This window comes from Arvicanthis niloticus, chromosome 7 (genome assembly GCF_011762505.2).
Source record: "Arvicanthis niloticus isolate mArvNil1 chromosome 7, mArvNil1.pat.X, whole genome shotgun sequence".
Taxonomy (NCBI): domain Eukaryota; kingdom Metazoa; phylum Chordata; class Mammalia; order Rodentia; family Muridae; genus Arvicanthis; species Arvicanthis niloticus.
In genome coordinates, this window is record NC_047664.1 from 62,496,125 (window position 1) to 62,508,227 (window position 12,103).

The window sequence follows — 12,103 nt, forward strand, 5'->3', positions numbered from 1 at the left end:
AAAATATTTCCAGTAATCAGTTAGCAAGCATTCTTATAATAATAATAATAATAATAATAATAATAATAATAATAATAATCACAACTCCCCCCAAAGTAAACATCTCAATTATTAAATGAAAATATTTAAAGCACGGAAGAAAATTAATCATGTTGCTTTTATAATAAAGCTCTTAAATTCAATGGCTTCTTAGATTTTCCAATACTTAGTTTTGTAATTTGTTAAAATCTTTTTTTAAAATTTCACTGATTTGTTTTTGTTGTTAAGTTTCCTGAACTATTCATCAAAGCTCTGAGGTTCCAGCTCTGTGGTGCCATCTTATGGACATAGTTTGCATAGCCATTTAATATTGTCTGGCAGAGTAATCATTGTTCTAACAGATTTGATGCAAATAGAATCCCTGCCTATGCTTTGAAAATGGAAGCAATTAAACTGATGCCAAGAGCACTATTTTTTCTCCTCTTTGTTGTTGCTTATCTAAAATTTTCTTATCGTAGCAACTGTATGATTTTTCAGGCACTCAAAATTATGTACTAAGATCTGAAATTCTCAATACACACATTGAAGCAAGGCTAGAAAGGAAGAATGAAGCTGTTGAACAGGGAAACGAGACAGCAGTAAAAGATCACAGTACAGCTGGTGTTTGTTGGCAAGAGTTTCCACTTCAGAATTTGCAGCAGTTCAAATGCCTCTATTATTATTGGTGCTTTTCCTTGATCATGTTCACCAGGAATGTGAAAAAAATACAACAAAATTGAAGTTTGTAAAAACTCAGAGAAATAAACTGTGAAATTCTCCTTAGAGTGCATGCATTTAGCTATTTCTTCTTCCAACTGTGTTCCTTTAACTGAACGGCATATAATATTTAATCTCTATGTGGAGACATAAGTATAGTTTTTTTTTAATGTTTCTGTCATCAAATGATATTGATAAGACCCACACTCCAACAGACAAAATGATTTACCAGTCTTCCACGAAAAAGATGCACTTTAGCAATGACTTCTAAATGATCTCATAACTACTGTCTGCTTTTATTTAGCTTTGTATTGTGGCTATAGAATATACTAAAGAAACAAAATGTATGTGGATGCAAAATATTTGAACTTAGTAGTATTTTGACCAATATTACTCAATACAATTCTAATGTAGTTACAAAATGTTTACTTTAAGGTAACAACTACTGCAGAATACCTTGACTATGTCTGCAGAATTAAGAAAAGGGAAAAGATAACAAACTCGTGGAACTGCAAGTCCTACCTTATAGTGTGTTGATTTTATCAAACTCTTTATGCTGTCTGGAAAAGAAGGCTCAATTCCTGTATATACTCATGAGCAACGCACGGTTTTTATATGTTTTTCTGATCATCCATGAATGGAGAAACTGATGAATTTTTGTCTAATAACTTGTAGAGTTATAGATATTCTGAATTTCTGCCATCTATGCTAATAATACTTATATTTGATTCTCTGAGCATCTTCATTTTCTCACAAAATCATGAAAATGGTTATACCTTTAAAAGACTTGTCTCTAGGGACTGACTCTATAGTTCAGAGATTCTCTGGTATGTTAGTTAAGGACGAAACAATGACATTATGACAACATAGCATGCTTTGTGAGGAAAACTTAGGAAACAATTTTCTTTAAATAACAAATTGTGCCAGATATGGGAACACATTTTTGCAATGATAGTAAGAGATTAATTTAATTTAAGACCAGTATGGACTTAAAATTTACACACACACACACACACACACACACACACACACACACACACACACAGAGAGAGAGAGAGAGAGAGAGAGAGAGAGAGAGAGAGAGAGAGAGAGAGAGAACAAACAGACACATACAACATTGTTTACTCTTGCGTCTGTGCGACGTCCTCTGTGTATATTTTATGGGCATCAGCTGGGTGTTTCTTAGAAGTGAAGGGATGTATCTCTAACTCCTTTGCCTGGTTTTCAAACTTTTTCCTTTTATATGTCCTCTATAGCGTTTGTATGAGAGCCTTTGCTTTGTCTTTGGTCTTGATTTGTGGTGTTTAGTTTTTATCTTTTGAAGGCCTGGTCCTTTCTAAAGGAATATGGAGGTGGAGTGGATTCAGAAGAAATAAGATTGGAGAGACCTAGAAGGAGAGAAGAGACAGGGAACTGTAGTCAGATGTATTGTATGAGAAAAGAATCTTTTTTCAATTAAAAAAAAGGAGTCTAAAAAGTAAAACGTTTTGTTTTGTTTAGGTATAATAGTTATAGGTAATCATAATTTGATTATGATTACCTATGACCCCAAGAATCAATATTTAAAAAATATTTTCTGTTTATTTAACTTTTATATCATTTATTATACATTTATCATGTATAGCTTATCTATTTATTTACATATCATCTATCTATATATCATGTATCTATTTTTACTATAACTTAAAGATAAAAAAAGCATAATGAAATATCCATGAGTCTGCTACTTAAGAAATAAGAAGGTTAAGATGTTTATCTTCTATTAATTTTTCAAAAAGTAATGTAAAATTGTTCCAACCACAGAAAAATGACATGTTTTTTTCTATGCCAAAATAATTTTGAAAACAAACAACAAGACAACTGGAAGTAACACACAGGCAATGATGGGTTCCAACATTCTGTTTATAATTGGCTACTTTCATATTAGCTGTTTTCCTCAAATGTGAATCATTGGCGAAGAAGAAAACAAGATGCATGATTTCCTGGCTGAGAAAAAAAACTTCATTACATAATTCTAACTCTAGTTTCTATTTTGGACACTGAGAACTCAACAGCAAAAACAAAGTTTTATATTGCGTAGCTATGGGCATTTACATAACCATGTGCATTCAAAATGTTAAGAAGCTAATATTCAACTTACTCATTTGTGAGGTTCTACTTGCTCAAACCTTTCAAAAGTCTGTGGTACCTGTCAAACACAGATTGACTATTATCAATATAAGTGTAATCAATATCAATATAAATCTTTCCTGGGGCAGGAAACAAATAAAGGATCAGTAAGCACAGGGCACAGTAAATATTCCAGCAAAAATCATACCATTTTCTGGATTATATTACGTAGTTCAAGTACTTGTAAGCTATTTCATATGGATATTAACATAGGTTTTGGTAAAAAACAACCACTAAATATGTAGTTATTATATGTTCATAAAATATGTTTTCCTTCTTAATTTACTGGTAGAGTTTACAGAAACCAAAGTAGATTTATCTATTTATACAGATGAATTTCAAAAAACAATTCAAATTTTGATAAGCAAAAAGAATTTGGTAAACACTAAGAATTTCAATATTAAGAGAAAAAGGTTTGTCTCTAAATTCATCAAAACCAATTGACTTCAAGCCAATGAGGTCTTATTAGAGACTGAAAAAAAAATTGTCATTTCCACATATGTGACGATAACACCATAAAAAGTCCAAAGATTTCAGGTATTCACAGTAATAAGCGTGAAATAATAATTGTTCCTAGAACAAATTACAAAAAATAAATGAATTATATAGGATTGAATAAAAAAATTTAGGAACATTACAAATTATAAAGTGACTTACCATAAATTTAAATAAACATATACAATATATCTTCATGGAAATGTTTATGATTGATTGTACTAGGATTTTTAACTAAAAATTTGAAACACTTAATAGTATTGTATCTTTGAAAATATATACTATACTATATATATATATATATATATATATATATATATATATATTTAATGTCATCAAATGTTTTTAAACCGATCTATAGATTTAACATAATATAATGTGTAGATAAATGTTCAGTGTATATATAAATATATTAAATTTTTATAGAAATATAAAGTGAAATAATGATTGAATACATAGAAAGAAAACTTGAATCTGAGGACCTAGCAAGATCTTGAGACTTTGTAGCTACACATCTTAAAGAAGCCTCTCAGTCATGTCTGGATTGAATTATTGGAGATTTATTTTTCCTTATTGCTAAACTGCGACATTAGAGGATTTTTTATCCTATACTTTCCTCTATTGTGTAGCAATTTTAACAACAGTAAAAGTGTAGTATACCTAAAAAAATACATACATTACCAACTCACCTTCTCACCTTCAGTGGGCTTAGGTGCATGGTATTCACTTTTGAAAAGAAAATGTGCAAGGAATCCCTGCCCAGCCAGAGGCACGTGTTCCTTCTGGTCTGCACGGGTGCTCTGAGCAGACCTTGGATGCCAGCTCTGCACCCAACACCACAACACCCAGAGGAGGCTGGACTCTCAGGAGCTCTAACATGCTCAGGAACACAGGAACATAGGATCACAGGATCTCAGGAGCTTGGTCACACCAGGATTTCAGGATCCCAGAGGCAACCTGACTCTCAGGAGCTCTTACACCCAGGATTTCAGGATCACAGGATCGTAGAGACAGCTGGACTCTGAGGAGTTCTGATAAAATAAAAATAACAGGAGAGACAGGCTCCAGTCAAAGACAGTGAGTGCCGACAGCACTAGAAATAACCACAGGGAGAAAGTCAAGCACAAGAACATAGGCAACAGAAAACAAGATTACTTGGCATTATCAGAACCCAGTTCTCCCATCATAGCAAGTCTGGGATACCACACCACACCAGAAAAACAAAATTCTGATTTAAAATAGCTTCTCATGAAAATATTATAAATGATAATTTATAATCAATTTCAGTTATTTTCCTAGAGATATGTCAATGGTTATTCCTTATATCTTATATAGTACTTCATCTTTTACTACTTTTAAAAAAATATTTTGTGAGCTAGAGAGATATTTTAACAATTAAGAGCACTTGTTGCTTTTGCAAAGAATTTAGGTTATGTTTCTGCCAACCACAGTGTGGCTTACAATTCCAGAGGCCCAGACACCCCCTTCTGTCTACCCAAGGGTTTGCACACAAATGATGCAAAAAGATAAATGTTGGCAAAATACTCAAAAGCATGAAAATAAATATAAATAAACCTTTAAGATGCAATAAAATTTACATTACATTAAAATATACTGTTTGAAACTTAGTTTACTCTTATAAATTTTAATTGTATTAAACAATAGAAAATTACAAAATTGTATTTTGCCAGGGAATAGGTTGATCAACAGATCTAATTCATGTACAAATTTATGATTTGTAAATGTGTAAGGTCTATGCTTTCTCTTGCTGAATACAACACAGTTCTACTTACTTAATATTCATATAGTAGAGATAGTACTAAGAAGAGATTTAGACCATATAGCATAATATCTTGGTTTTACATTATCTAATTCTTGCTAAGCCATGGTGTTGTTATAAGTCACATTTAAAAGCTTGTTCCTTGTTAATTAAGGAACCATATAAATGCATGGTGACTAATTTTATTGTTAGTACCTATATTTTCCTGCTGCAGTACACTGCCATAACAATGTCTGTCTCTGCAATAACTGCTGATTGCTGGATTGATTCATAGAAAATAAAGGAACTGTATCACTTTGAAAAGCTGGCCTAATCCATTGAATTTGCAGCATTCACATTTTATTATATATGGAAAGCAGACTTTTGATAGCCTTAAGGTATAAAGATTGTTTAAAACTGTCATCTTTCTTTTTTTATGTCTCTAATGTATGTTGTGACAAATGCATGAGTAGAAACTAGAATGACACTGCTTTATTTTTGTGTTTAAAGAATATAATATAGGTAGCATAATAATAATAATAATAATAATAATAATAATAATAATAATATAGATAAGTATTGGCTATAAAAATGAAGTGTTTAAGACATGTTCTTGAATCATGAATACTCTGTCAATAATGATGTGCACATGCAGTTCTGGTTCTTTATACCTATCAGAGAACATGTGAGGTTTTTTTCTTCACAGAATGCTTATATGGATTAAAAGAATACAGATGACTGACCCGAAATATATTTCTCCGAAATAAAACTCACAGTGAACATTCTGAAAGAAATCTTATTTTGTCAAGCATTTATTTAAGTTTTCTGTTCTTTGTTCATTCTCTCAAATATATATTCTTGACATTACCAAATGTTTAAAGCCATTTTTCTAAAGGAAATTAGTCTCAACAAAGGACCAACTGCTTATTTGATTGGTTGTTTTAAAAATTCAAATGTATATGTCAATTCTATAATAAAACATATTATTTTCTATTGTAATTTTCTATTGTAATGTTCTATTGTAATTTTCATTTACACTCACTGTTCTATCAGCTTTCAACAATGAGAACAGAAAAGTTATTTTTCAAAATTACCAATATTTTATGTATTCTGGATTCCATATATAGGTAAGCCAGTCACTGTCAGCATGCTAATATCAGTAAAATGGGCCGCCATTGAAGAAAATGCTGTGGTTACCTGATATCCATATGTAATTAGTCAAGCAAAATAACATGTCATCTTAATACCTTAGAAGACAAATAAATTTCTAAGATGTGTATTTTTATCTAGTTACTGCAAAATGTGAATTTTGTTGAAGGGAAAATTTTGAGAAGAATTTGAATAGATAATTCAACCCAATGTCAATTGCTTGCCTTGGATTCTTTTGCCTATCTACTGATGTTGAACTAAAGTTTAACTTTATTAGAAAGTAGTATATAGACTTACATGTTTCAGCACCTTATACCAAGTAGGTTTATGTTCTTTATAAACTAGCTAATGTGTATTTGTTTATCATTTGTCTGATTCTAATGAGACAGAAGATAAGTATATACTCCAACTTACATGATACAGACTCATTACTTTCATATATACAACAGAGGACAAGAAAAGTCTAGGATTCATGATGAGCCAGTCCTCAGAGGCTTAGAAAGCTACACAGAAAGCAGTAAGCTCACCTAACTATGCCACACTGGCACTGAACAAAGAATCAGCACCTGCTGTTGTAGGAATCAACAACTCAGGAGCAAAAGAACCCACTGGAGAAAACTTTGGAGAGTGACCTGCTTCTTAGGAATCATTAACTAACCCTAACAGTTCTGAGCAGTTCCTGCCTATCTCAAGATTATATTAGCATGAAGGGACATTTACAAAATTTGGACTCTTTTCAATACTTCCTTATCAGATGATAATGCATTCTCACAATATGTAACAGATGTTTGAAGTATGAGCAAGAGAAAAGTAGGTGGAGTGGGGGATAGAAATGGGAAGCTATCCAAGACTCCTCCAGCATCTGATTTTATATAAAGTACAATCATGTACATATCAATACAATTATTCTCTCTATGGCAACAAAACTACTGAAGTCAGGGAAACTTGAAAGTCAAGTTTGAATACTGGATAAAGTAATACAGAAGAAGATAAATATATTGCAAGATGAAATTGAGTTAGAATATTTAATTTTAGAGTATATATAATCCATTTTTGGATGCTTAATTAATGATACAAGAATATTCCCAACAGTCAATTGAGATCTGTAATAAAAATTGCCATTTTTTGAGTATAATATTAATTTAGGACACAATAGCATCACATATAAAAACAGTTTTAAGGTAAAATGAGAGAAACAGATTCTATTTCCAGTCAAATCTCTGACAAGAGATTTAAAATTCATGAAACTTTAGAAAGTGATTTCATCTTGATAGACTGTATAATGTAGCTGACATTAAGTCAGCTAAAAGACTGGACAAATTCTGAGACCTAAAGTTTCTACAACTTACATATTCCATTTTCTCTTTATTACATGGCACTGTGTTTTATGCATTTGCTTCTCCACTGTTTTACTGGAGAATTGTCTGATCTTTATCACTGCAGTTTTTTTCTGTGTTCATTTTCTTCTCATTCCAAGCAATTTGAATTATCCCTCTCCACCAAAACTGTAGCCTTGATAGTTTTCCACAAAACACTCCAAAGTGTCCTCCGATGCTCTTGAATCTGAGCTTCAAAGATACATTGAAAATTCAGCGAGTGACTTCTTTACATCTCTGCCTTCAGTTTACACATTGCCACCATTATATTGTGAATGGCTTTGATGATAGCTTTGAGTACTGATTTTATCACTCCCACATCTCAGTAAAAACGTAGCTAGCATATGAATGTAAAGTAGTACTTATCCCTTGAATTGCCGTTGTGTTGAACTATATAGGTCTTACTATTTGGACAAGAGAGTCTCGTCTGAATGCATTCTAAATCCCAATAAAAATATACTATCTTAGTTTACATAATAAATATATCATTTTCATATTTAATGTGTGTATATTTAATATCGTTTGTATTTAGTAGACAATACATGTCTGTTTCCTTTGTAAGCTGGGTATTATATTAAATATTGTTATGTTATGTTATGTTTGTTATGTTATGTTATGTTATGTTTTAGCTTTATTAAAAACACAATTATTTAATACACACAGCCAAAATGTTGTCTGTCTAGGTGAAGGCTAATAAAATAGAAGATAATACACAATTGGTAGAATAGAAAAAAAATAACAGATCTTTAAGAAAGTCCTGGTATGAAGAATATGTTAATTAATTAAGAAATTAGAAGGCATGTCCTGAGAATATGGCCCCCCAACCACTGCCTAATTCTATTCTCTCACCTTTCTCTTCACTGTTTCCCCACCCAAATTCCCATCCCCATACCCTCTCCTACCTAATTCCCTCCCTCTCTCCACTTCTAATATATATTTTATTACCCCCTTTGAGAAAGATTCAAGCATCCTTACTCGGCCACCTCAATTTGTTATTTGAATTCTTTGGATTTGTGGACCGTAATGTGCTTATCCTGTACTTTATGACTAATATCCATTTATAAGTGATACTAATAATAATTAATGATAAGTATATACCATGAATGTTCTTTTGGTTCTAGGTTTTCTCACTCAGGATAATATTTTTTAGTTGCATTCCTTTGCCTGCAAAATTCATGATGTACTTGTTTTCAATAGAAGAGTAGTATTTCATGTGTAAATAAACAAAATTTTTATTTTTCATTCTTCAGTTGAGGGATATCTGAGTTGTTTCTGGTTATTATGAATAAAATTGCTAGGAAAATAGTTCAGCAATTGTCCTTCTCGTATGGCAGAACATTTTTTGGATATATGCCTAGGAGTGGTATAGCTGGGTCTTGAGATAGAAGTATTCCCAATTCTCTGAGAAGTTGCCAAATTGGTTTCCAAAGTGGTTGTACTCCCACAAACAGTGGAGTAGTGTTCCCTTGCACCTCATTTGTGCTATCCCTTGAGGGTTATTTTTTTTTTTATCGTAGCCATTCTGTTGGCTGTATGGAGGAATCTCAGAGACCTAGGAGGGGAGTAGGGAGTCTATGGGGATGACTTTACCTTAGACCCCTAGCAGTTGGAGATATGGATCCTGAAATGGCCACCTCCTGTAGCTATGAAGGACTCCCAGTTGAGGGATAAGGACAACAACACATCTACAAAAACTTTTATCTAAAATTTGCCGGGCTTACAAAATTTGCAGGGACAAAGATGGAGCAGAAATGGAGGGAATGGTCAACCAATCACTGACTGAAATTAAGACCCATCCCATGGGCAAGAACCAATCCCTGACACTGTTAATGATACTGTATTATGCTTGCAGACAGGATCCTAACATAACTGAAAGTCTCCACCCAGCAGCTGATGAAAATACATGCAGAGACACACAGCCAAACATTAGATGGAGCAGAGGAAGTCCTGTGCAAAGTTCTAGGAAGGATTGAGAATCTAACATAGCATAGGGACCAAAAGGGAAGACAACAGAGTAAATTAACTTTGACCTTTGAGGTCTTTCAGAAAACGAATACCAACCAAAGAGTGAGCATGGGCTGGAACTAGTCTCCTTGCACATACGTAGCATATGCAGCTTGGTTTTCTTACAGGTCCCAAACAACTGGAGTGGGGTCTGACCCTGAACCTGCTGCAAGCCTATGTTTCTCATTGGCTGCATTGCCTGGCCTCAGTGTCAAATGATAGATGTAGACCTTCATTGATATGATGTGCCAGGGCAGTTGATAGTAGGAGGTGAGGGATTCCCCTTCTCATAGGAGACAGAGTGAGGTGGATTGGGAAGGAGCTCTGTGAGTGGGGTACTTAAAAGTAGAGGGAGTCTGATATTGGTATATAAATTGAATAAATAAACTAATGAAAGAGGAATTAAAGAGATATTTTAATTATAAAAGAGCAGTTAACGCATGACCAATATAAAATATATAAAATTCCCCTCAAACTATCAAAATCCAAAAACTAGAAGACAAAATCATAAAACTAAAATTACATATGCCTGTATTGTGCAGTCAGTAACTGAGAGACTGGTGACATTATGTCTAAAAATAGCTATTCACAGACAAACCTCAGGTAACATGGTAGAGAATGAACAAAGTTTCTAATTAGATTATAGTTTTCAATATGTACAATCTATTTTATATATTATATATTAAACAGTATATTTCAGTACATAAAATAAAAATGTAATATATAAGATAAGCATGTATACATATATGTATATATGTATGTATATATATATATATATGTAAAGAACATATATATTCTTTACAATACCTTGATTGTTGTATAGAATAAAGAGATAATAAGGTTTAGTGATTTGAATCTTTAGAAAAGATAAGAAGTATTTTGCAAATTATTTTTTGAGTAATGTTCCAGTGAAATAAAGGAGGAAAATTATATGAAAATAGGTAAAGACTGAAATTAGATCTCAAGGAGAACATGGGTAGCTCAGCAAAAGTCATCTTGGGGCTGCTGTTAGGTCCTAAGAAAAAGATTACCCACAATGAATAAAGATAAAAGAACAAGAGTGCTCATTAGACAAACCCCATATTCTTTGAGAATGTATATATATATATGCAATACTGAATGATGACTGCCACCAGGAAAGCAAACCTTAATATGCAACAACCTTGTTATTATCTAGTCACCATAATATCTTTGCATCTATGAGTTTTACTTTAAAGATACTTATAAATCTTCAGAGATGTGATGCAAACATAAAAGGGATGAAAGTGCTGTTGGTAATTGTAGTTTATGTGTGCCTTCCAATGAGACACTGTTATATAAGACGAGAGTAAGGAAGAATGAATGCCATGTGATGTAATTGAGAAACTATTATTAGAATAACTAATCAGCAGTGGAATTTTTTTGCTTTGGATTGATTTTATTCTTTCTGAAAGTTAATCATACATCAGAATCAGGCAAGGATTCCACATGGAAGGAGACTTCCGGCTGTACTCTACAGTTAGAAAGTAACTGCTTTCAGCTGCGTACTAAAGTTACAAGGCAACCATTTTCACCTCTCTTCAGTCTTCTAATATGATCAGCTTTCATCTTCCATCTTAAGCAGAAGTGGATGCACACTCTTTTTTTTAATATATATATATATTACAACTATTACATCTGAGACACAGTGACTATCATGCACACAAGAGGACAATGAATGTCCAATCCAGGGGAGGAGTATGTCTGAGGCTAGATAGTATCATCTATGTGACTAGAGAAAAATATCCATGCAATCTCAAAAGCAGTGTCTCATATTAAGACTTTTAAAATGGGCACCTACTGGCAAGCCAAGTTGGAGGGAGGAAATCTCTCAAGCTCTCTTTGTCACATTAAATGAAGTGTCAAGAATTCGATCAAGTTTAAATTCATATAATTCCAATTTTCTTGTGAAAGCGTATCTTTCATAAGTAAGACATGGAGCTACTTATTTTTAGCTCCTCCTTATGCACTAAAATAATCTATAGAAAATATATTATGTCATAATACTTGAAACTTCACAATATTCTGTGTGTGTTGATTTTTTCTTCCACCTTTCTTTACATCTGTTCTACCCTTTCAACTTTATACTTTTAGATAAGGTAGAAAAAAGGCTAGAGGGGAAGGGGGTGATGTCATTGTTATATTACTTTGGACTGATTAAGGGCATTGAGTACCTTAGTGCAAGTTTGATCTTTACCAACAGGGTAGATAATTTCTTCTTTTGTTTCTTATTTGCTCATGACTACTAAACAAACCATAACCAATGGCAACCAACAACATGCCAGCCAACCCTGCCATTCAGGCTCTAGTATTTATATACCTTCTGAAAAGTCTCCTGTCAGTGGTGATACTACACCACCACAAGAGGCAAACCATGATCAACTTCTATGAAAAATCT

At 32.8% G+C, this 12,103-nt stretch overlaps 1 long non-coding RNA gene across 1 annotated transcript; it reads right to left on the reverse strand.

Annotated features, from left to right (window-relative positions):
* Nucleotides 1–1,905: 1,905 nt before the first annotated feature.
* LOC143442969 (uncharacterized) lies at nucleotides 1,906–4,335 on the reverse strand. Its single transcript, XR_013111598.1, has 3 exons — nucleotides 4,089–4,335; nucleotides 2,876–2,923; nucleotides 1,906–2,123 (listed from the first exon to the last, which is right to left on the reverse strand). It is a non-coding gene; the product is annotated as an uncharacterized LOC143442969 (long non-coding RNA).
* Between the last annotated feature and the right edge of the window lie 7,768 nt (nucleotides 4,336–12,103).